At 50.0% G+C, this 26,810-nt stretch overlaps 1 protein-coding gene across 2 annotated transcripts in view; it reads right to left on the bottom strand.

The window, feature by feature from the left end:
- Positions 1-26,810, bottom strand: part of RYK (receptor like tyrosine kinase) — a 1,372,566-nt gene that overhangs the window by 724,129 nt on the left and 621,627 nt on the right. The window lies entirely within an intron of this gene.

Genomic DNA, 26,810 nt, shown 5'->3' on the forward strand with positions numbered 1-26,810 from the left:
AGAGAAAGATTATTGCTGTCAATTAAAGTTGTTGTCTTCCTAATTTGTACTCTACCATCTCAAACAAACAGCATATCAATTCTTTCAGTTAGTACATACCCAGCTACCCTACCTATCCACGTCTAACCACAAGGATCATAAATGATTTAAATGGTTACCAATAATAAACAGTATGGTTGCTGTATGTGCATCTGTGCAGCCTGCAATCTCAGCTACATGAATACCAACACTTCTGGTAGGACTTCCAGTCAAACCCAGCTACCAATTAACTATCACTGCATCATAACCTGCCAGACAGATCCAACTGAATGGTTATCTCCATTTCTAACAGAATTTTGACTGTTTCATACTACCTACTTGGACATTCTGGTAGCCAACACATGGTGCTGAATCATTTTCACAATGTATTTTCACATACAATGTTAGGAAAGAGCAGACCCACAACTACACACTTATACAGCTCTGTACCTTATCATGGGAAATTTAGGTTCTTACCTTGGTAATTTTATTTCCTTTAGTCACAGCAGATGAATCCATTAACTGATGGGTTGTATCCGCCTACCAGCAGGTGGAGATAGAGAACACTGAAAAACCATAGTGCCCTCTTGGACGGCTAGCTCCATCTGCCTTCAGTATTTGAAACTTCCAAAGCACAGTGAATCCTCAAAGTAGAATAACATGAACTTTCCTCACAGTGAACGAACGCCCCAGAACAGGAGCAATAACCATACAAAGGAGGGATGATCGCAACCTCCTGTAATAGAACAGTATATAGAAATCCTGAAAACTGTTTTGCAACTCCTCCCAATGAGGGAACATATCTGCATGAGAGAACTGAACAAAAAACAGAGTCAGACAGGGAGAAATCATGGATTCATCTGCTGTGACTAAAGGAAAGAAAATTACCAAGGTAAGAACCTACTTTTCCCTTCCTTGTCATCAGCAGCAGATGAATCCATTAACTGATGGGATGTACAAAAGCACTCCCTAGTTAGGGCGGGAACAGGCAGCTCTGCGAGCAAGCACCTGCGTTCCAAAATGCGCGCCCCGCTGTGCTGCAACATCCAGCCTGTAATGCCGGACAAAAGAAAGCTTAGAAGCCCAAGTAGCCGCACTACAGATCTCTTGAAGAGAGAGTGCCCCCGTTTTAGCCCACGAGGAGGAAATCGCTCTCGTGGAGTGCGCCTTGAACGCATCAGGAGGAGACCGCCCTGACAGCAGATATGCTGAAAAAATGACTTCCTTGAGCCAATGGGCTATAGTGGCCTTAGACGCTGGAGACCCTCTTCGAGGGCCTGATAACAACACAAAAAGGTGATCAGAAGTCCTGAAGGCATTTGACATCTTCAGATATTGCAACAGAGCCCTGCGGATATCCAAAAGATGCAACTGCCCAAAAGATTCCGGAAACTCCTCTCTAGAAAAGGAGGGCAGATAAATGGGCTGGTTCAGGTGAAATGCTGAAACCACCTTAGGCAGGAAGGAAGGCACAGTACGTACCGTTACTCCGGACTCCGAGAATTGCAGAAAGGGGTCTCGACAGGACAGCGCCTGGAGCTCAGACACACGTCTCGCCGAGGTCATGGCCACCAAAAAGACTGTCTTTAGAGTCACATCCTTCTCCGAAGCTCGCCTCAGCGGTTCGAAGGGCAAACACTGGAGAGCCTTCAACACCAGCCCCAGGTTCGAAGCCGGACATGGCAGCCGCACTGGCGGGCGGATCTGGAGTGCCCCTCTTAGAAATCGGGCAACGTCCAGATGAGCGGCCAGGAAAAAGCCAGACACCTTCCCTCGCAAACATGCCAATGCTGCCACTTGCACTCGCAGGGAATTGTAGGCCAAGCCTTTTTGTAATCCATCCTGCAAAAAGTACGGTATCGGCGAGACTGTAGCCCGTGTCGGTGTGATCGCCTTTGAAACACACCACGCCTCAAACTGGTGCCAAATCCGAGCATAAGCAACGGAGGTGGACCGCTTGCGGGCCTGCAAGAGAGTGGAGATGACTTTGTTAGAATAGCCCTTGTCTCTCAATTGCGCCCTCTCAAGAGCCATGCCTTAAGACCAAAGCGGTAGGGATCCTCCATGGTCACCGGTCCCTGCATCAACAGGTTCGGCACCAGAGACAAAGGAAGAGGGCCCCCCACCAGCTTCCGCCGGAGAAAGGCAGCTACTACCACCATTACCTTGGAAAAGGTGCAGGGAGCTGTGGCGAGGCCAAAAGGCAAGGCCCGAAACTGGAAATGTTTTCCCAACACCGCAAGCCAGAGAAACCATTGATGCGGGGGCCAAATAGGAATGTGCAAGTAAGCTTCTTTTAGGTCCAGAGACGTGAGAAACTCTCCTGGCTATACTGCCGCAATGACGGAGCGCAGGGTTTCCATGCGAAAACGCCGCACTCTTAGTGCCTCATTGACTGATCTTAAGTCGAGGATCAGTTGGAAAGACCCGCCTTTTCGAGGCACCACAAAGTAAATGGAGTAGCGACCGCAGCCGCGCTCGGTGGGAGGCACAGGGATCACCGCTCCGAGGTGCAACAAGACTTGTAAGGTCTCCTCTACTGCCATCCGTTTGACGGCAGTACCGCATTGGGACTCCAAAAACACATCTCTCACTGGGGCGCTGAATTCCAATCGGTAACCTTCTCTGATCAGGTCCAGGACCCACTGATCTGAGGTAATCTTGGTCCATTCCTCGAGAAAGAGGGAAAGGCGTCCTCCTACTGCAGGAATCGAGGAATGGACCGGCGCCCCATCATTGAGGGGGCCGCCCCTGAACTCCAGGCCTTGATCCGGCCGCTGTGGAACGCTTGTTCGAGCGAAAGGAGTTCCTCTGCTGAAAACGGGCACATTGAGAAAACACAGCAGAGTGCCCCGGGCGATACCTGCGAGCTTCATGGAAGCGAGGTCTGGGAGAGGAGGAGGGCCACACAGAACCCTTGGAAGAAGGCCTCGTACTATCCTTGGTTAACCGCTGGGGCTTAGGGTCCCCCAGGTCTTTAACAATCTTCTCCAGCTCCTCTCCAAATAACAGGAGGCCTCGAAAGGGTAACCTCACCAGTCTGTGCTTAGAGACCATGTCAGCCGCCCAATGCCGTAGCCATAGAAGGCAGCAGGCAGTAACTGCCACAGACATCTGTTTAGCCGAAGCTCTGACCAGATCATAAAGGGCGTCAGCCAAAAATGACAGGGCCGACTCCATCCGCAGTGCAACCTCAGTGAGGGACTCCGCACCATCCGAGGGCTGCTCCACTGTCTGTTGTAACCAGGACAGGCAGGCCAGGGCAGCATAGGAACTGCAAATAGACGCCCTTAAGGCGAGGCCCGATATTTCAAAGGACCGTTTCAGAGCGGATTAAAGCCGCAGTCCTGCATGTCTTTCAGGGCCACCCCTCCCTCCACGGGGAGGGTGGTCTTTTTAGTCACCGCCGTGACCAAGGCATCCACTTTAGGCATCCCCAAAGGGGCCAAGTGCTCCTCACTCAGACCCATAGCCCTACCCACTTTCAAAGGCCCATCCGGTTCAGACCATTGAGCTGAAATAAGCTCTTGGATGGAGTCATGAACAGGAAAGGCTCGAGCAGGCTTTTTAGTACTCGCCATCCTAGGATTACCAGAGGAAGCATCGCCCTTGCCAGGATCATCAATCGAGAGGGCCTGCAAGGCGTCAGAAATGAGCACTGGCAGCTCGTTGCAGTGGAAAATCCAAACCGCACTGGGATCTTTCAGATCCGGTGGCAAACCGGCACCTTCCTCTGCCTCATCAGACCATGAGGCCCTGCCAGAACCCTCAGAATCCACACAGCCCAACCACGGGGGGAGGGAAGGGAAGTGCACCACTCTCCAATGGGGAATTTACCCATCTATGTTTAGCGTCCTTCCAATGCTCGGGGGAAGAAATAATTCTGTAGCCAGCCTCGGGCCATCAACACCCGGGGGGAAACCAGGTAGCAGTGCAGTGTCAGACACCTGCGGCAGAGCTCTTTTCAGCATTAATGCTTTATGCATTAAAAGCACAAACTCAGAGGAGAAAAACTCACCCTGACCCTCCGCCTCCGAATTAGGAGTAACAGGAATAGGAGCTCCTCTGGTAGCCTCTGACCGAGGCGTCCCCCTGCACTCAGACTCTTCCGCAACAGCGAGGGTTGAGACATGCGGCGCTTACAAAATGGCGCCTGCTGCCAGCTCCATTGAGCGGGAAGAATCATCGCTCGCCATGCTCGTACTAGCTCTAGCGTCTAAAGAGCACGTCTTACAAAGCCCCGCTGCAGATCTACATTTACCACAACAGGAGCAGCATTTAACTCCCTCAGCAGCCATCGCCCAACTGGACGCAATTATATAAGTAAAATGGCGGCTTCGCGCCAAAACTTATCTCGTTCGGAACTGCATCCGCGGGACCTCCCCAGAGGAGCTGGGCACCACTCTCACCTCAAAAGACCGAGTCAAACGAGCTCCGGTCAAGCTGCACGCTGAAAATAGCCTCAGAATAATTACGCAAAATCAATGTGTACTCCTTTTTTTTATTTAATGCTGTGAGGAAAGTTGGAGGCAGGCAGCAACAGAGGTACTCCGGTAGGCAGGGGGATGGGTAAGGCAGGGAAAGGGCGAACCTACATACCTTCAAAGTAGGCACCATCAGACACAACACCCCAGCTTCAACTGGCAAAGCACAGGAGCCCCTCCAGGCAGAAGTTTTCCAGGAGCTGATCAAGCTACATCCACACCTGCTGGGAGATAGAGAAATACTGAAGGCAGATGGAGCTAGCCGTCCAAGAGGGCACTATGGTTTTTCAGTGTTCCTTATCTCCACCTGCTGGTAGGCGGATACAACCCATCAGTTAATGGATTCATCTGCTGCTGATGACAAGGAAACCTATCACACTTGTGCACTAGCACACCCACTGAAACCCATACTTATACCCATCACACAGAGATCAACTCAAACACACAGACCAATAAAACAAACCTGCCACAACCATAGCTCTTCAAGCATTCTATCCCTATCTATACATACAGCCACAGACACACATTCAAGACAGCAATGTTTATTTATATCCTGCCTTTACTCAAGGTGGGATAAAATAAACACATACATATTTAAAACAAGAATAACAAAACAAACTGTATCCAAATAAAACACAAAAGTACATAAGTAATGTCACACTGGGGAAAGACCAAGGGTCCATCGAGCCCAGCATCCTGTCCACGACAGCAGCCAATCCAGGCCAAGGGCACCTGGCGAGCTTCCCAAACGTACAAACATTCTATACATGTTATTCATGGAATTGTGGATTTTTCCCAAGTCCATTTAGTAGTGGTTTATGGACTTGTTCTTTAGGAAACCGTCTAACCCCTTTTTAAACTCTGCTAAGCTAACCGCCTTCACCACGTTCTCCGGCAACGAATTCCAGAGTTTAATTATGCGTTGGGTGAAGAAACATTGTCTCCAATTTGTTTTAAATTTACTACACTGCAGGGACTCTTTACCATCATTCGCAGGATTCATTTGATCAAACCTCTCGCAGGCCCCCCAGCACAGCCTACACGCACATCCACATGCACCCCCCATTCATTCTCCAATTCCTTCCCCATTCCCTCCCTCCTCCCCTCCTGTCCATCCCTGCCCCCCATCCCAACCCCCCGTACCCCCCTCCCCCTCAGTCTTCCTATCCTTCACCTACCCAAGACCAGCTGCGGATCCGCCCCCATCCCCCCACTTTATCAAAGCAAACAACGTGACAACACTTATCCTCTCCCTACTGTCTGTTCTTTCTTTTTTGTTTTTTCCCCCTTTGCTCTCTTTCTTGTTCTGTTGAGGCTCCCAGTGGCGAACCATACAATCCAGTCAAATGGAGCCCTCAGCACGTCTCCTTACTGAGCATTAGCAGAGAGCTGAGCAAAAGGAGGACAGGGAAGGGGGAACCCCTTCCCCATTCAGTCATATTCATCAGTCCACAAGGCCCCAACAACAAACCAAAAAATATAACAGTAGAACAGTACAATGATGCCATACAGATCCCCAGTCACAATACCCGCATAGGAACTCTGCTTAATCGCTCCTCCTCCAGCTCTCTAGTGCTCCTTCAGTCAGGGGCTCCAGGCTGTTGATCACGCTCCCAGTTAAGCTTCTCCACGAACTCTTTCGCTGCCGCCACTTCTGTGAACAGGGTTGATTTCCCCTCATGCCATATGCGCAGCGCTGCCGGGTACATCAGGGCAAATCGTATTCCCTTCTCGTGAAGCGTCGAACACATAGGTGCCATTGCTCTTCTCAAAAGCGCCACTCTGGCTGAATAGTCGTTAAAGAGCAACAGGCGCTGCCCTTCATATTCCAGCGTCTTCTGCAGACGAAACGCCTTCAAGATCTGCTCCTTCTCTCTCCAATTCAAGAAATGGGCGATCGCTGTCCTGGGCCTGTTGTTGTTGGCCCCACGTGCTCCTATGCGATGCACTCAGTCACAGCAGAAGGAGAGACCCGAGCCACCAATACCCAGACGCTCCGGTAACCATTTGCCAAAGAATTCATACAGCTTGTTATCTGACATAGATTCCGGTAGTCCAACTACCCTCAGGTTATTCCTTCTGGCGCGGTTTTCTTGTTCCTCCATTCAATCTTTCAGGGTGTCCACCTCCCTCTGCATTGCCGCGATTTGCGTTGCGGCCCTCTGCGTCTCGTCCTCCCACGCCGAGAGCCGTTGCTCTACCTCAGTGAGCTGCACCGCGTGAGAGTCAAATTTTTCGTTAATTTCGTCCACTGCGGACTGCAGCTTATTAAACTTATCCTCCAACACTGTGGTCACAGATCGCGAAATTTCTTGCGCCCAATCCATCGATAGGGCTGGAGCGTCAGACTGCAGAGACGAGCTCTCCGCCATATTGTTTTGTGCCTGCTTCACGACGATTGCTGTTTTTTTGTGCGATTTTGCGGGCATACCTCTCACGAACTCCCACGGTGATGCCCTAGACCAAGCCAAGGGGTCTTTGCACCAATCTTGGAGCGTTCGGGGATCTTTTAGTCTCGTGCTTTAGCCGTTTTTGTGAGTACTAGATGGAGCCTCTCCTTCTTGCTGCCTCTCAGATAGCAGGCATCACGTGACCCCCAGATCCTGCAGTGCTTGTTAGATTCTGTTAATGCTGTGGTACAAAGCTTTTAAAACTAAGTGGAAAAGACTATGGTGATTAGTTGTTAAAATTTGCTTTTTATATTTTTATTTTGCTTAACACTAACCTACAGTTCTTCCTTTAAACCCCAATCTTTAAGTTCCCAAAGCACAAAGCAAAGTAGCATTCACTTACCAGAGAAATGTCCTCTTCTCTCAGAACTTCTCAGAAAGAAAGTTCAGTAGGACCTTTACTCTTTATATAGCAAAAGAAACAACTACAACAAAGATCCAAAGAAGCCAACTTAACCAAGCACTGTTGCATACGCAGTCTTGAACAGATGATGCTCTAATACTCTTTTAAACATTGAGGTATCTTTTAACAGTCGCAATATCATAGGAAAAACGATTCCACTCCCATGGAATACATAGAGCATACAGGCTGATAAACCTGTAAGGACGACTTCAACTCTTTTAAACATTGAGGTATCTTTTAACAGTCGCAATGTAATGGGAAAAACGATTCCACTCCCATGGTGCGGTGACCAAAAAGATACTATGCCTAGTCTCTTTTAACAAGAAAGATTGTAAATCAGGCACTGCAAGTAAGTTAGTATTTTCAGAATACATAGAGCATACAGGCTGATAAACCTGTAAGGACGACTTCAAATAATAAGAGTAGTGATATAATGCCTGATGTACCAAAAGCAGCATCTTAAATTTAACTCTAAAGGTGACAGGCAACCAATGCAGCTTAATAAGATATGGAGTAATATGGGCAAACTGAGGCAGGGCCGGTCTTAGGCAGAGGTGACCGAGGCAGCCGCATAGGGCCCCGCGCCTAAGGGGGCCACGCGCGGCGTGCCTCGCGCCTCTGCCTCACCTCTCCGACCACGCTCGCCTGCCCTCCACCCATGACCTGCAACGCGAGTCTCCTCGTTCCCCTGCTGCTCCCCCTCCCTCCAGCTACCTGAGACCCCTCCAGTCTGAGCCCCCCCTCCCCAACCCGCCAAACGACCCTCTTCTGCCACCCGACCCGCCCGCACCTCACCTGACCCGACCCAGCATTTTTAAAAAACCTCCAAGCGGCGGTGCCTCGCGTCTGAGAGAAGAAAACTCGCTTCGTTGTTGGCCGGCCTTCCCTCAAGTCCCGCCCTCTGATGTAACTTCTGCAAGGGCGGGACTTGAGAGAAGGCCGGCCAACGACGAAGCGAGGTTTCTTCTCTCAGACGCGAGGCACCACCGCTTGGAGGTTTTTTAAAAATGCTGGGTCGGGTCAGGTGAGGTGCGGGCGGGTCGGGTGGCAGAAGAGGGTCGTTTGGCGGGTCGGGGGGGGGGGGCTCAGATGGGAGGGGTCAGGTGGCTGGAGGGAGGGGGAGCAGCAGGGGAACGAGGAGACTCGCGTCGCGGGACATGGGTGGAAGGCAGGGGGGACGGGGGGGTTACTGGACATAGGTGGATGGCAGTTGGCAGGGGGGACAGGAGGGTCGCTGGACATGGGGTGGATGGAGGGGAGAGGGGCTTCTGGATGGCAGGGGCGGGCAGGGAGGAAAGGAGGGGCGCAGGACATGGGTGGATGGCAGGGGAGGGGGGTTTCTGGACATAGGTGGATGGCAGGGGAGGGCAGGGGGCACAGGAGGGTCGCTGGACATGGGTGGATGGCAGGGGAGGGCATAGGGGACAGGGGGTGTTGCTGGACATGGATGGCAGGGGGACAGGAAGGTCGCTGGACATGGGTGGATGGCAGGGGAGGGGGGTTTCTGGACATAGGTGGATGGCAGGGGGCACAGGAGGGTCGCTGGACATGGGTGGATGGCAGGGGAGGGCATAGGAGACAGGGGGTGTTGCTGGACATGGATGGCAGGGGGGGCAGGAAGGTCGCTGGACATGGGTGGATGGTAGGGGAGGGGGGTTTCTGGACATAGGTGGAGGGCAGGGAGCACAGGAGGGTCGCTGGACATGGGTGGATGGCAGGGGAGGGGTTTTCTGGACATAGGTGGATGGCAGGGGAGGGCAGGGAGGACAGGAGGGGCACTGGACATGGGTGGATGGCAGGGGAGGGGGGTTTCTGGACATAGGTGGATGGCAGGGGAGGGCACAGGGGAAGGGGGGGTTGCTGGACATGGATGGCAGGGGGGACAGGAGGGTCGCTGGACATGGGTGGATGGCAGGGGAGGGGGGTTTCTGGACATAGGTGGAGGGCAGGGGGCACAGGAGGGTCGCTGGACAAGAGTGGTTGGTAGGGGAGGGGGTTTCTGGACATAAGGGGAGGGCAGGGAGGACAGGAGGGGCACTGGACATGGGTGGATGGCAGGGGAGGGGGGTTTCTTGACATAGGTGGATGGCAGGGGAGGACACAGGGGACGTTGCTGGACATGGATGGCAGGGGGGACAGGAGGGTCGCTGGACATGGGTGGATGGCAGGGGAGGGGGGTTTCTGAACATAGGTGGAGGGCAGGGGGCACAGGAGGGTCGCTGGACGGGTGGATGGAGGGGAGGGGGTCTCTGGACATAGGTGGATGGCAGGGGAGGGCAGAGGGGACAGGGGGGGTTGCTGGACATAGATGGATGGCAGGGGGGACAGGAGGGTCGCTGGACATGGGTGGATGGAGGAGAGAGAAGAAATGCTGGACATGGATGGAGGCGAGGGAAGAGTGAGGAAGGAGATGAGGTGAGGGAAAAGGAAGAGAGGAGAAAAAGTGCACATGGATATAGAAAATAGGCAGAAGCTGGATCCACTGGACAGTCAAGTCTGCGGAGGACCCAGCTTTTACGGATGTAGGGCAAGAAATGAAGAAGAAAGGCGGAAAGTAAAGAAATAATTGAAAAGGAAGCCCTGGAAACGGAGTTAAGAGGACAGATAGCAGCACAATCGGATACTGAGCCAGCATGATCAGTAAAACAAAGTCAGCAGACAACAAAGGTAGAAAAAACTATTTTATTCAGGATTTATTAATTGGAATATGTCAGTTTTTGGAAATGTGCATCTGTCATATTTTTCATGTAAGTTTTAATTTTTGTAGTATTGCTGCATGCTGAGTCTGACTTCTTGAGGTAACTTTCCAGTTCAGTATTTTGCGTTCATGTGTTTTTCAGGTGTGATCAAGGAAGGTGCAGTATTCTGCTAGCGTATAGTTTGCAGCCCTTTTTGTTTTTTTCACTAGGTTGTGCACTGGTGTTTTAGAGCCCGGTGTAATTACAGTTGCCTTTCCACGCCATGCATAAGGTTGTAGCTCGTCCTGTCCTTGGAATTAATGTTTATGGTTTGTAAAGGTTATGAGTGTGTTTTTTTGCACACGTTCGTGTATAGTGTTTTGCAGTGGAGAGATTGTGTGTTGGCCTTACTAAGGTGGCACCAAACATCGGAAAGGGTGTAGAGCCTAAATCATGACACACTATCTCTAAAAGGGTGTTTTGTGGCTCTACATGAGAATTGTGATATTATGATCCCTTGCTAGGTTCATATTGTTGATAATCTGCATTTTCCGTATGGCTGGTATACTGGTGTATAAGGTATTAATTGTGACTTTTTTTTTTTACTTATTTTTTTTCTGTGTGTTGTCAGACAATTATGGATGACAGAGTCGGAGTCTTCTTGAGTCAGAGAGTTGTGGTATATATTTTATTTAAATCTTTTTTTATTATTAGCTATAGCATAAAATAACATGTACATTACTTGCAGTAAAGAATACATACAGAGTATCATCATACAACTGAAGTCACAGTGTATTTTACATTTTCTCCCCGCTTCCCATCTTCCTCCCTCCATCACTTTCTATTCTATGGTTTCAACGTTTTAATGGAGAAATTATGTGATGAGACTCCATATCAAAACAGTATTATTATTTTATATAAAAACTCATACTAATAGATCTATCATGCAAACATTCACAATTTTAGCCTCCTCCACGTGCTTTCTATGTCAGTCATTTTTGTTACTGATATATGCAAATAATAACCAAGTACCATACAAGACACCAGCACCTTTGGCCATTAACAGGTATCAAATTCAACACATTTAAACCATCATAACAGTTTTCCCCCTCCCCCTCCCCCCCACACCATTAAGTACATACATATACCTATAGTGGCTAAACCTAACTCTAAAATTCCCAATGCATCTAAAAAACTCTAATGATCCCCAACGGCACTCCATGACTCAAATAACCACAAGTCATTTCCCAACTAACCAAAAATTCCCATCAGGGCATCAACAGACATTGTCCTCAAATGGTCTAAAGTCTCTTCCCTACCAAACCTCCCAACCCCCCCTCGCTCCCCCCCCCTGAGTTTCCATGGTGTGCTGTCAACAATTAAGAATTCTACTACGCGCTACCGGGTTAATGAATCCCAGAAAGGCGACCACCTCCGACAATAAGCATCCCCTTTGGGTGAGGCCAGGTCTCCCACCCCCCTACGTTCTAATGCACATAAGGAAATCATTCTAGACCTCCATTGCTGATAAGTGGGGGCTTCTGCCGTTATCCATTGGTGAAGGATTACTTTCTTACCCATAAGAACCGCCCGTTTCAAAAAGAGCCTAAGTCCCACTGCCCCTGGAGCTGATAGTTTGAACTGGTCAAATAAAAGAGATGCATAGGGGCTCCAGGTCACCCCCTCAGAGAGCCGACACATGCCCAGCCACCCGTTTCCAAAACTCTAGAACCCTCGGGCACTGCCAGAACATGTGGCCAAGACCCGCCAGGAAGCGAGCACACTTGGCACAGGCGTCATCAGTTCTCATGGCTGCCCTCATCGTCCTATGTGGAGAAAAATACATTCTCATTACAAACTTATAAAGAGTTTCTCTCAGCGTCACGTTCTCCGTCACTTTAGAAATATTTAACATATAAGTTTTTAAGTGCTCGCCCTTCAGATTCAAAGATAGCTCATTATTCCACTGGGTTGCCAGTTTCTCATAATCTACCTCCCCCAACTGCTCCCTCAGGCATGAGTGAAAGTACTTTAGGGGGACTGCCAATTGCGCATCCAGGGCAAACAGAGCGAGCAACTTCTCCCATGTCTCAGAGGTCAAGGAAGCCTGCGGAATCGACCGGATATAGTGTTGTAATTGATGCCAAGCGAAAAAATCACCCGTCACGGTCCCGAATTCCAACCGCCAATCTCCCAATGTCTTCCCCTGTCCCTCCTCCGCATAAAGCTGATGTAAATAATGAGCCCCTCGAGCTCCCCAGGCCATAAATTGGGCCGAGGTCGAACCCGGGGAAAAATCCGGGTTGCCCTGAAATGGTAACAAAGGAGAGTATCTCGACCGAAGCCCGAAGAGATGGCACACCCATTTCCATGCTCGTCTCAATGGCAAGAATAACACTGCATAGGCACTAGGTACCCGACGCCCACGACTTTATATGTAGCCAAGCGCTAAAATGTATTGGCGCCAACAATAACTGTTCCTCCTCTGAGCAAGTAAAGTAGCTCGTTCCTCTAAACCAATCGGAGATGTGCCTCATGTTCCCTGCTACCGATAAAGCGAATGCTACATACCTGTAGAAGGTATTCTCCGAGGACAGCAGGCTGATTGTTCTCACGGATGGGTGACGCCCACGGCAGCCCCTCCAATCGGAATCTTCACTAGCAAAGTCCTTTGCTAGCCCTCGCGCGCATGCGCGGCCGTCTTCCCGCCCGAAACCGGCTCGAGCCGGCCAGTCCAGTATGTAGCAAGACAATACAAGGGAAGACACAACTCCAAAGGGGAGGCGGGCGGGTTTGTGAGAACAATCAGCCTGCTGTCCTTGGAGAATACCTTCTACAGGTATGTAGCATTCGCTTTCTCCGAGGACAAGCAGGCTGCTTGTTCTCACTGATGGGGTATCCCTAGCTCCCAGGCTCACTCAAAACAACAACCAAGGTCAATTGGGCCTCGCAACGGCGAGGACATAACTGAGATTGACCTAAAAAATTTACCAACTAACTGAGAGTGCAGCCTGGAACAGAACAAACAGGGCCCTCGGGGGGTGGAGTTGGATCCTAAAGCCCAAACAGGTTCTGAAGAACTGACTGCCCGAACCGACTGTCGCGTCGGGTATCCTGCTGCAGGCAGTAATGAGATGTGAATGTGTGGACAGATGACCACGTCGCAGCTTTGCAAATTTCTTCAATGGAGGCTGACTTCAAGTGGGCTACCGACGCAGCCATGGCTCTAACATTATGAGCCGTGACATGACCCTCAAGAGCCAGCCCCGCCTGGGCGTAAGTGAAGGAAATGCAATCTGCTAGCCAATTGGATATGGTGCGTTTCCCTACAGCCACTCCCCTCCTATTGGGATCAAAAGAAACAAACAATTGGGCGGACTGTCTGTGGGGCTGTGTCCGCTCCAGATAGAAGGCCAATGCTCTCTTGCAGTCCAATGTGTGCAGCTGACGTTCAGCAGGGCAGGAATGAGGACGGGGAAAAAATGTTGGCAAGACAATTGACTGGTTCAGATGGAACTCCGACACGACCTTTGGCAAGAACTTAGGGTGAGTGCGGAGGACTACTCTGTTATGATGAAATTTGGTGTAAGGGGCCTGGGCTACCAGGGCCTGAAGCTCACTGACTCTACGAGCTGAAGTAACTGCCACCAAGAAAATGACCTTCCAGATCAAAGTACTTCAGATGGCAGGAATTCAGTGGCTCAAAAGGAGGTTTCATCAGCTGGGTGAGAACGACATTGAGATCCCATGACACTGTAGGAGGCTTGACAGGGGGCTTTGACAAAAGCAAACCTCTCATGAAGCGAACAACTAAAGGCTGTCCTGAGATCGGCTTACCTTCCACATGGTAATGGTATGCACTGATTGCGCTAAGGTGAACTCTTACAGAGTTGGTCTTGAGACCAGACTCAGACAAGTGCAGAAGGTATTCAAGCAGGGTCTGTGTAGGACAAGAGCGAGGAGCTAGGGCCTTGCTGTCACACCAGACGGCAAACCTCCTCCACAGAAAGAAGTAACTCCTCTTAGTGGAATCTTTCCTGGAAGCAAGCAAGATGCGGGAGACACCCTCTGACAGACCCAAAGAGGCAAAGTCTACGCTCTCAACATCCAGGCCGTGAGAGCCAGGGACCGGAGGCTGGGATGCAGAAGAGCCCCTTCGTCCTGCGTGATGAGGGTCGGAAAACACTCCAATCTCCACGGTTCTTCGGAGGATAACTCCAGAAGAAGAGGGAACCAGATCTGACGTGGCCAAAAAGGAGCAATCAGAATCATGGTGCCTCGGTCTTGCTTGAGTTTCAACAAAGTCTTCCCCACCAGAGGAATGGGAGGATAAGCATACAGCAGGCCCTCCCCCCAATCCAGGAGGAAGGCATCCGATGCCAGTCTGCCGGGGGCCTGAAGCCTGGAACAGAACTGAGGGACTTTGTGGTTCGCTCGAGATGCGAAGAGATCCACCAAGGGGGTGCCCCACGCTTGGAAGATCTTGCGCACCACTCGGGAGTTGAGCGACCATTCGTGAGGTTGCATAATCCTGCTCAGTCTGTCGGCCAGACTGTTGTTTACGCCTGCCAGATATGTGGCTTGGAGCACCATGCCGAGACGGCGAGCCCAGAGCCACATGCTGACGGCTTCCTGACACAGGGGGCGAGATCCGGTGCCCCCCTGCTTGTTGACATAGTACATGGCAACCTGGTTGTCTGTCTGAATTTGGATAATTTGGTGGGACAGCCGATCTCTGAAAGCCTTCAGAGCGTTCCAGATCGCTCGCAACTCCAGGAGATTGATCTGTAGACCGCGTTCCTGGAGGGACCAGCTTCCTTGGGTGTGAAGCCCATCGACATGAGCTCCCCATCCCAGGAGAGACGCATCCGTGGTCAGCACTTTTTGTGGCTGAGGAATTTGGAAAGGACGTCCCAGAGTCAAATTGGACCAAATCGTCCACCAATACAGGGATTCGAGGAAACTCGTGGACAGGTGGATCACGTCTTCTAGATCCCCAGCAGCCTGAAACCACTGGGAAGCAAGGGTCCATTGAGCAGATCTCATGTGAAGGCGGGCCATGGGAGTCACATGAACTGTGGAGGCCATGTGGCCCAGCAATCTCAACATCTGCCGAGCTGTGATCTGCTGGGACGCTTGCACCCGCGAGACGAGGGACAACAAGTTGTTGGCTCTCGTCTCTGGGAGATAGGCGCGAGCCGTCCGAGAATCCAGCAGAGCTCCTATGAATTCGAGTCTCTGCACTGGGCGAAGATGGGACTTTGGGTAATTTATTACAAACCCCAGTAGCTCCAGGAGGCGAATAGTCATCTGCATGGACTGCAGGGCTCCTGCCTCGGACGTGTTCTTCACCAGCCAATCGTCGAGATACGGGAACACGTGCACCCCCAGCCTGCGAAGTGCCGCTGCTACTACAGCCAGGCACTTTGTGAACACCCTGGGCGCAGAGGCGAGCCCAAAGGGTAGCACACAGTACTGGAAGTGACGTGTGCCCAGCTGAAATCGCAGATACTGTCTGTGAGCTGGCAGTATCGGGATGTGTGTGTAGGCATCCTTCAAGTCCAGAGAGCATAGCCAATCGTTTTCCTGAATCATGGGAAGAAGGGTGCCCAGGGAAAGCATCCTGAACTTTTCTTTTACGAGATATTTGTTCAGGGCCCTTAGGTCTAGGATGGGACGCATCCCCCCTGTTTTCTTTTCCACAAGGAAGTACCTGGAATAGAATCCCAGCCCTTCTTGCCCGGATGGCACGGGCTCGACCGCATTGGCGCTGAGAAGGGCGGAGAGTTCCTCTGCAAGTACCTGCTTGTGCTGGAAGCTGTAAGACTGAGCTCCCGGTGGACAATTTGGAGGTTTTGAGGCCAAATTGAGGGTGTATCCTTGCCGGACTATTTGCAGAACCCACTGATCGGAGGTTATGAGAGGCCACCTTTGGTGAAAAGCTTTCAACCTCCCCCCGACCGGCAGGTCGCCCGGCACTGACACTTGGATGTCGGCTATGCTCTGCTGGAGCCAGTCAAAAGCTCGCCCCTTGCTTTTGCTGGGGAGCCGCGGGGCCTTGCTGAGGCGCACGCTGCTGACGAGAGCGAGCGCGCTGGGGCTTAGCCTGGGCCGCAGGCTGTCGAGAAGGAGGATTGTACCTACGCTTGCCAGAAGAGTAGGGAACAGTCCTCCTTCCCCCAAAAAATCTTCTACCTGTAGAGGTAGATGCTGAAGGCTGCCGGCGGGAGAACTTGTCGAATGCGGTATCCCGCTGGTGGAGATGCTCTACCACCTGCTCGACCTTCTCTCCAAAAATATTGTCCGCACGGCAAGGCGAGTCCGCAATCCGCTGCTGGAGTCTATTCTCCAGGTCGGAGGCACGCAGCCATGAGAGCCTGCGCATCACCACACCTTGAGCAGCGGCCCTGGACGCAACATCAAAGGTGTCATACACCCCTCTGGCCAGGAATTTTCTGCACGCCTTCAGCTGCCTGACCACCTCCTGAAAGGCTTGGCTTGCTCAGGGGGGAGAGCATCAACCAAGCCCGCCAACTGCCGCACATTGTTCCGCATGTGTATGCTCGTGTAGAGCTGGTAAGACTGGATTTTGGCCACGAGCATAGAGGAATGGTAGGCCTTCCTCCCAAAGGAGTCTAAGGTTCTAGAGTCTTTGCCCGTGGGCGCCGAAGCATGCTCCCTAGAACTCTTAGCCTTCTTTAGGGCCAGATCCACAACTCCAGAGTCGTGAGGCAACTGAGTGCGCATCAGCTCTGGGTCCCCATGGATCCGGTACTGGGACTCGATCTTCTTGGGGATGTGGGGATTACTTAGTGGCTTGGTCCAGTTCGCAAGCAATGTCTTTTTCAGGACATGGTGCAAGGGAACAGTGGACGCTTCCTTAGGTGGAGAAGGATAGTCCAGGAGCTCAAACATTTCAGCCCTGGGCTCGTCCTCCACAACCACCGGGAAGGGGATGGCCGTAGACATCTCCCGGACAAAGGAAGCAAAAGACAGACTCTCGGGAGGAGAAAGCTGTCTCTCAGGAGAGGGAGTGGGATCGGAAGGAAGACCCTCAGACTCCTCGTCAGAGAAATATCTGGGGTCTTCTTCCTCTTCCCACGAGGCCTCACCCTCGGTGTCAGACACAAGTTCACGGACCTGTGTCTGCAACCTCGCCTGGCTCGACTCAGTGGAGCCACGTCCACGATGGGGGCGTCGAGAGGTAGACTCCCTCGCCCGCATCGGCGAAGCTCCCTCCGCCGACGTAGTCGGGGAGCCCTCCTGGGAGGTGGCCGCAGTCGGCACCGCATGCGGTACCGACGTTGGTGACCTCACCCCGGGCGATGGGCCAGCCGGCGCCACGCTCGACGGTACCGGAGGCGCAAGCACCGCCGGTACCGGAGGGATAGGGCGCAACAGCTCTCCCAGAATCTCTGGGAGAACGGCCCGGAGGCTCTCGTTCAGAGCGGCTGCAGAGAAAGGCATGGAGGCCGATGCAGGCGTCGACGTCAGAACCTGTTCCGGGCGTGGAGGCTGTTCCGGGCTGTCCAGAGTGGAGCGCATCGACACCTCCTGAACAGAGGGTGAGCGGTCCTCTCGGTGCCGATGCCTGCTTGGTGCCGACTCCCTCGGCGACCCAGAGCTCTCGGTGCCGACGCGGGGAGGAGACCGGTGACGATGCTTCTTCGACTTCTTCCGAAGCATGTCACCGGAGCTCCCCGGCACCGACGAGGAGGACGTAGAATCCATCCGTCGCTTCCTCGGGGCCGAGGTCGAAGCAGGTCGATCCCGGGGGGGCTGTACCGCAGGAGCCCTCAGGGTAGGGGGAGACCCACCCGAAGGCTCACCGCCACCAGCAGGGGAATGGACAGCCCTCACCTGCACTCCTGACGATGCACCACCGTCCGACGACATCAGCAGACGAGGTCCCGGTACCACCGACGCCGATGCAGCTATCCGATGTCTCGGCGCCGATGCAGAGGGCCGATGCCTCGATGCACTCGATGCACTGGCGGCCGAGGATGAAGGTGTGGACGCTGACAACGTCGATGCACTCGATGACCCCGGTGCCGATGCCGACGAAGAGCCCGAGAACAAAACGTTCCACTGGGCCAATCTCGCTACCTGAGTCCGCCTTTGTAACAGGGAACACAGGCTACAGTTCTGAGGACGGTGCTCGGCCCCCAGACACTGAAGACACGAAGAGTGCCTATCAGTGAGCGAGATTACCCGGGCGCACTGGGTGCACTTCTTGAAGCCGCTGGAAGGCTTCGATGTCATGGGCGAAAAAATCACGCTGGCGAAATCAAAATCCGAAATGACGAATTTGAGCACCAAAAACTTTGAGGGAGAAAAATCTCGACCGAGGCCGAAAAGAGGCCTACCCCGACGACGAAAGAAAACTTACCGGGGCAAAGACTGGAAATACGGGAAGGGGCAAACGAAACCCAAGGGGGTTTGCGGAGCACTTTCCGAACGAATTTAAATCTTTTCCGAAGAAAAAACACGTCGATTTGTACAAAGGACGCGCGAGGTCGACTCTCCGGGGCTCGACACGGCAAAAAACACAGCCGTACCGAGTGCGGACGAAAGAAGACTGGCCGGCTCGAGCCGGTTTCGGGCGGGAAGACGGCCGCGCATGCGCGGTGCGCGCGGGCGCGCGAGGGCTAGCAAAGGACTTTGCTAGTGAAGATTCCGATTGGAGGGGCTGCCGTGGACGTCACCCATCAGTGAGAACAAGCAGCCTGCTTGTCCTCGGAGAATGTGGTATATATTTTAAAACAATTTTAATACCTTGGTGGTCTATATGTTTTTATATTGTACATTATATTTTACATATCACTTAATTTTATTGTATATCTTTTTCTTTCATTTTTATTTTATTGCATATATGGGTTACAGAGTAATAGGGGAATTTGAAAGTACTGAATCTTTTCTTAATATTTTTCCTTTATTCTCCTTTGTTATGAGAATTGGAACTACTAATTGTAGTGGACTTGAACTGAATAATTTCTGGGGAGGGGAGGTTTCATGATAGCATTGTGCTTATTATTTCAATCAGTTTTTTGTACAAGTTTAGCTTCATTTGTCTTTATTTGAAATTTCATAAATAAAAAAATGTTCTAAAAATGGAATAATCTTATCAATGGGGTGGAGCTAGGGTGGGGCTATGGTGGGGTGGGGCTAGGATGGGGCCCCATCAAATTGGTCTGCATAGGGCCCCGCAGTTGCTAAGACCGGCCCTGAACTGAGGAATGAAGAGAAGACAACGTGCTACAGAATTCTCTAACATCTGTAAAACAAACAGGTACACACTTCAGACAATTAAAAATAAATCATTTACAATAGTCTAGCCTGGTCAATGCCATAGCCTGAACTACAGTCCAAAAATCATACTGAGAAAAAACACATAATTTTACTCAGCAAATGAAGCTTTAAAAAAAGAAAAAAAGACTCTGACCATGGCCTGTACCTGGAGCTTAAATGTCAACGAATCAAAAATAACCCTCAGATTCTGCACTTGGTGAGAAACTGTCACCACATTACCCAAGAGTGCAATCTGTGATGGTACCACTAACTTAGCAAGAGAAAAACAGTCTCTATTGAATTGAATTGTAGGGTAATTCTGACTTCTTGCTGGGGCAGGTTTGAGTTTCTAGGTAAGATAACAGAATAGGTCATTTGGACAGAACGGTGAGAAATCATAAGGAGCAACCCATTTTAATAATGATGAAAACCCTGAAATGCGTGTGATCTGCTTCCATTATCGAAGAAAGAAATATACTAGTACCCTAACAGACATGGTAGTGTATAAGTTTCAGAAAGGGTAATGACTGTGGGGAGACAGTCAAAAGTGGTGGTGAGGCCAGGAGATAGCAGGGTACAGAAATTGAGGCTAACTTATAATGAGAAGGAAGGTTCTAGTAGAGCACTCCATCTAGATGATACAGAGGGTACAGTGAAGAGATACTCCAAAGTGGCGCAGCAGTGCTTAATGATTTCCACAGTTTCCTTCATATTTAACTCAAACAGGGCAAAAAATGGTCTCCAACACAAAGCGTGAGTCCCCAAACCTTATGAACTGGGGGACATACTGGACCTTTCAGATGGCTGAAAGGGTTAGAAGAGTTTGCTGAGCAGGGAGATAACCCCCAAAACATCTTTCCCCACCCCCACAAAAAAGTCTCTCTTGCTATCTCTTGCTCTGTTGTATGATGCAGCAAATGTGGCTGAAGCTCCAGGGTCTAGTTTAGGGACCCCTGGCAGATAAGGTAACATTTCAGCATCTCCCCCCCCCCCTCAACCCAAAATCTCCCCTACCCTGCTCTCACATGATCCAGTATCTCTCTCTCTCTCTATCCCTCCTCAAACCTTACTCCTTTCTACCACTACAACATTTTGATCTCATAGCAACAATAGCAATTAAAGAAAAGCAAAGATACTTACCTATAGAAGGTATTCTCCAAGGACAGCAGGCCAATCATTCTCACATTGTCCGGTGTGGAATGCTTTTACAACGTATTACAACTTTAAGAGCATGCAACAGTATCCCCACTGCACAGGTGCGAGTGCCGCTCCACCCGCTATGAGACCATCAGTACAGTACAATGGCTGTAAGAGACAACTCCAAAGGGAGGTAGAAGGGTATGTGTGAGAATTAATGGCCTGCTGTCTTGTGAGCATACCTGCTACAGGTAAGTATCTTTTTTTTCTCCGAGGATAAGCAGGTCATGTAATTCTCACATGTGGGAATCCATAGCTTCCAGGCTCTCCAAAAACAACAGTAAAACAAACCAACTATTGCGTTGGGTATCATGCTCAAGACAATAGTGAGATGTGAATGAATGGAATGAAGAAGACAACGTTGCAGCCTTGCAAATTTCTTCTGTAGAGGCTGACCTCAAGTGGGCTACTGATGCCACCATGGCTCTGACATTATGAGCTTTGACATCACCCTCAAGAGTCAGCTCAGATTGGGCATAAGTGAAAGAAATTCAACCTGCCAGCCAACTGATGACTGGGTATCTCCTGATGCTGACTGCAATCCTGTTGGGATCAAAAGAATGAAAAGCTGGGTGGACTGTCTCTAGGGCCTAGTCTGCTAAAGGTAAAAGGCCAATGCTCACTTGCAGTAGAAGGTGTGCAGTGTGATTTTGCCAGGATGGGCATGAGGCTTGGGAAAAACTATTGGAAAGACAACAGACTGCTTCAGATACATCAGAAGCAGAAAGCCTGCAAGGGATTCCATGGGACTGATAGATCACGAAGGAGAAAAAGGGGTGTTCAGGGAGGAAAAGGCCACAGCGGAGAAACTTAATTAATTCTTTGCTTCAGTCTTTACGGAAGAAAATGTAAGAGATCTGCCTGTACTGGAAATGGTTTTCAAGGGTGATGATGCAGAGGAACTGAAAGAAATCTCAGGGAACCTGGAAGATATACTGAGGCAAATAGCAAAATTATAGAGTACTAAATCACCTGGACTGGATGTCATACATCCAAGGGTACTCAAAGAATTCAAGCATGAAATTGCTGATCTGCTGTTAGGAATAAGTAACCTGTCGTTAAAATCATCCGCAGTACTTGAAGACTGGAGGGTGGCCAATGTGACGTTGAATTTTTAAAAAGGGTTCCAGGAGTGATCTGGGAAATTACAGACCGGTAAGCCTGATGTCAGTGGCAGGAAAAATAGTAGAAACTACTATAAAGAATACAATTACAGAACACATAGGTAAATATGGTTTAATGTGACTGAGTCAGCATGGTTTCAGTGAAGGAAAGTCTTGCCTTACCAATTTGCTTCATTCATGTGGATATAAAGGTGAGACGGTTGATGCAGTGTATCTAGATTTTCAGAAAGCTTTTGATAAAGTTCCTCATGAGAGACTTCCGGTGACGTCATGAGCTAAGGAGTAGCGCTGCCGAAGCTCTGGGACCCCCGACTCCGCAATTGTGATAAGCGACGGAGTAATGGACCATCACAGATCCACACTGTTATATGGAAAAGTTCCTCACAAGCCCACCAGCGGGAATGCCACAAAGAATCGCAAAGCGAGAGAAAATTAAAATGAGCAGCGGAGACACCAAGATGGCAGACGAGCCAGCTCCACCAGGAAATGCCTTTACAGAGGCGCAACTCACACAACTAACACAAGCGATTGAAAAAGCTTGGTCTCCTAAATGGTCAGTGCTCAATGCTAAATTGGAAACCTGCCAAACAACGCTAGATGGTCTCGGAATTCGCGTAGGAGACTTAGAGACCAGAATTTCAGTAGCGGAGGATGACTCAAGAGGGGACGGCCCCGATATTGCGAGCCTCCAGCAACAGCTAAAAGATCTAAAGAGTCTGCTTGACGACTATGAAAATAGAGCTTGCAAGAACAATATTAGAATCGTGGGCCTAGATGAGGCTCTCCCGGAGCGGAACTTGGACACATGGCTAGAAACCTGGCTATCCAGAGAACTGGCGATAACGGATACTATGGGCCCTTTTGTGATCGAACGGGCGCACCATGTAGGCCAGACAACAACCCGCATAATAGTGGCAAAGATCTTAAATTATAAGCATAAGGTGGAAACCCTTCAAGGTTTTAAGTTAAAAAGAGACCTCCTTAAATACAATGGAAAAAATATCTTGATCTTTCAGGATTTTTCCCTACTGGTGCAAGAGAAACGGAAATTGTACCATCCTTTGTGCGCAAAGCTGGCGAGCCGGAAAATCAAGTTCGCTTTACAGTATCCAGCCCAGCTAAAGGTTCATTACCAGGATCAATGGCACACGTTTCCGACGGTGCAAGAGGCCCAGAGGCAACTGATAGACTGTAAGGTGATAGATGCGGACAGAATTGATCCTAAGCGCACAGCAGTGTGGAATGTGGGGTATGTGATTATATTGTTCTAAACGAGGAAAACATGTACACACAAAGGTTGAATAGGATGCGGAGTTGGGGGTTCTGAGGCTGAAACCGAGGTCTATCTCTTTTCACCAAGCTAGCTTAGGTGGATGAAACGGGGTAGTAACCGGGTTGGGGGAATATGGGAAAAGGGGAGAGGAGGGGGGTGGGAGGAAAAAGGGGTGCCTCTGCAGGCTGAGAGATATAAACTAGTATCAAAGTCCAGACAACAAGTAATGGTTGGGGGAGTGAAGGGTAGAAGGCAGCAGGCACCCCACAACGTTACACTCCTAACTGGGGAAAACAATGGGGGTGGGAGAGTCAGCATTGAAGCGCCGGTAATAGAGTCATGCGTACACGGGTAATAACTTGGAACGTGGGGGGCATAACATCCCCCATGGAAAGGAGTAAAATAGTGTCAGCCCTAAAACGACATAAGGTGGACATAGCGTGTCTCCAAGAAACACGTTTAAATTACATGGAACACGCGAAATTACAGCATTCCTGGGTGGGTGAATGTTATTCGGTGCCCTCTGCAGGACGAAAAGGTGGGGTGGCAGTGTTATTTCGAAAAGGGTTAACATACAAGGTAACTAGGGTGGAAAAAGGGGCCCAGGGCCGTTCTATTATCCTACGAGTGTGGTTACACGGGGTTGAGTTATCACTGGTAGTAGTTTATGAGCCTAATGAATATGACCCAAAGTTTTTTGTCTCTTGGGAGTAGATGTTTGCAGCAAGAAGGCCACAAATTGATGGTATTGGGAGATTTTAATTTGTTCCGGGACCCCAAGGAAGATTCCTCAAACCCAATTTCTACACTTTACTCAGGGCAGATTCAGGAGAGCTCAAAAGGTTCGCACGGTCACTAAACTTAGTAGATGTATAGACAACTCTCCATCCAGGAGATAGAGATTATACACATAGATCGCGAGCCCATGGCACATTAGCGAGATTAGATTACATACTAATGGAGCAATCCATGTTCCCGATGGTGAGGGCGGCCTCAATTGGGCCAGAAGAGGTTTCGGACCATGCCCTGGTTTGGGTGGATTTGGAATCATCGGTGGATATAGTAGGAGGGGCAGGATGGAGGTACCTGGCGTATTTGCACTCAGACCCCCAATTGCGCGAATACGTAGTCAAAAGATGGGAGGACTATGCGAAAAATAACGCAGAACATGCCCAAGTAGACCCCATATTGTACTGGTCGACCTCCAAAGCGGTCGTGAAAGGAGACCTCATTGCATACTGCAGCATGAGGAAAAAATGCCGAGTGGCTAGCCTGCTACATTTAGAAAAACAACTAAGTAAAGCAAAAAAATTCATATGAGTAGGCCCACGCCGGGTACCTTAGAAACTTTGAAAACGATACAAATTACATTAAACTCCTTAATATATGAGTCCGCAACTAAATCGGCCATATAATATACAGTGGGGGAAATAAGTATTTGATCCCTTGCTGATTTTGTAAGTTTGCCCACTGAGAAAGACATGAGCAGCCCATAATTGAAGGGTAGGTTATTGGTAACAGTGAGAGATAGCACATCACAAATTAAATCCGGAAAATCACATTGTGGAAAGTATATGAATTTATTTGCATTCTGCAGAGGGAAATAAGTATTTAATCCCTCTGGCAAACAAGACCTAATACTTGGTGGCAAAACCCTTGTTGGCAAGCACAGCGGTCAGACGTCTTCTGTAGTTGATGATGAGGTTTGCACACATGTCAGGAGGAATTTTGGTCCACTCCTCTTTGCAGATCATCTCTAAATCATTAAGAGTTCTGGGCTGTCGCTTGGCAACTCGCATCTTCAGCTCCCTCCATAAGTTTTCAATGGGATTAAGGTCTGGTGACTGGCTAGGCCACTCCATGACCCTAATGTGCTTCTTCCTGAGCCACTCCTTTGTTGCCTTGGCTGTAGTTTTTGGGTCATTGTCGTGCTGGAAGACCCAGCCACGACCCATTTTTAAGGCCCTGGCGGAGGGAAGGAGGTTGTCACTCAGAATTGTACGGTACATGGCCCCATCCATTCTCCCATTGATGCGGTGAAGTAGTCCTGTGCCCTTAGCAGAGAAACACCCCCAAAACATAACATTTCCACCTCCATGCTTGACAGTGGGGACGGTGTTCTTTGGGTCATAGGCAGCATTTCTCTTCCTCCAAACACGGCGAGTTGAGTTCATGCCAAAGAGCTCAATTTTTGTCTCATCTGACCACAGCACCTTCTCCCAATCACTCTCGGCATCATCCAGGTGTTCACTGGCAAACTTCAGACGGGCCGTCACATGTGCCTTCCGGAGCAGGGGGACCTTGCGGGCACTGCAGGATTGCAATCCGTTATGTCGTAATGTGTTACCAATGGTTTTCGTGGTGACAGTGGTCCCAGCTGTCTTGAGATCATTGACAAGTTCCCCCCTTGTAGTTGTAGGCTGATTTCTAACCTTCCTCATGATCAAGGATACCCCACGAGGTGAGATTTTGCGTGGAGCCCCAGATCTTTGTCGATTGACAGTCATTTTGTACTTCTTCCATTTTCTTACTATGGCACCAACAGTTGTCTCCTTCTCGCCCAGCATCTTACTGATGGTTTTGTAGCCCATTCCAGCCTTGTGCAGGTGTATGATCTTGTCCCTGACATCCTTAGACAGCTCCTTGCTCTTGGCCATTTTGTAGAGGTTAGAGTCTGACTGATTCACTGAGTCTGTGGACAGGTGTCTTTCATACAGGTGACCATTGCCGACAGCTGTCTGTCATGCAGGTAACGAGTTGATTTGGAGCATCTACCTGGTCTGTAGGGGCCAGATCTCTTACTGGTTGGTGGGGGATCAAATACTTATTTCCCTCTGCAGAATGCAATAAATTCATATACTTTCCACAATGTGATTTTCCGGATTTAATTTGTGATGTGCTATCTCTCACTGTTACCAATAACCTACCCTTCAATTATGGGCTGCTCATGTCTTTGTCAGTGGGCAAACTTACAAAATCAGCAAGGGATCAAATACTTATTTCCCCCACTGTAAATATAAACTGCAACGTTTTGGTAATAAGCCAGGACGTTCACTGGCAAAAGTAATAAAGAATTGGGGAAGGCCTCGGGCGGTGACCGCATTAAGGGACGCAAAAGGTAAACTTACAACTAGCCAAAAAGAAATTGGACACCTTTTTACAAACTACTTTGCCTCTCTTTACTCTTCCAAAGTTCCACAAAGTATAGAGGAGATGCAAGACTATTTGCAAAAGGCAGGACTAAAAACTTTAACACCAGAGGAGCTATATACACTCAACGCCCCCTTGACACTGAAGGAGCTGCAGCAGGCTATTAAGAGATTAAAACTGCGCTCCGCCCCGGGCCCCGATGGGTACACAGGGGAATATTACAAAACCCTTCCCCTGGATGCACTAGTGGCCCTCCTGGACTATTATGAAAAAGTAATAGAGGTAGGGCATTTCCCACAGCATGCCAACAGGGCCCTAATTACCGTACTACCAAAACCCGGGAAACCATTAGATAAGGCAGAGGATTATAGGCCGATCTCACTCCTTAATGTGGATACTAAATGCTGGCTGGCATATTAGCTGACAGATTGGCGCAGTGCTTGCCTAAGTTAGTGGGCAAGGACCAGGTTGGGTTTGTTAGAGGGAGACAGGCTACGCATAACGTTCGACGCCTGCTCTTAGCAATGGCAACATGCCAGGGTGAGGGGACGCCAGCAGCAGTGGTTAGTTTGGATGCCAATAAAGCGTTCGACCGGGTAGGCTGGGATTATTTATTCAGTACATTGACAGCTATGGGAATAACAGGCTGGTTTCAACAGGCAGTATATACTCTGTATAGTAACCCAGGAGCAAATGTTTTAGTCAATGGTATAAAAGAACAAGCATTTGATATGCAGAGGGGTAC

The sequence above is a fragment of the Microcaecilia unicolor genome, chromosome 10 (assembly GCF_901765095.1).
Source record: "Microcaecilia unicolor chromosome 10, aMicUni1.1, whole genome shotgun sequence".
NCBI lineage: Eukaryota > Metazoa > Chordata > Amphibia > Gymnophiona > Siphonopidae > Microcaecilia > Microcaecilia unicolor.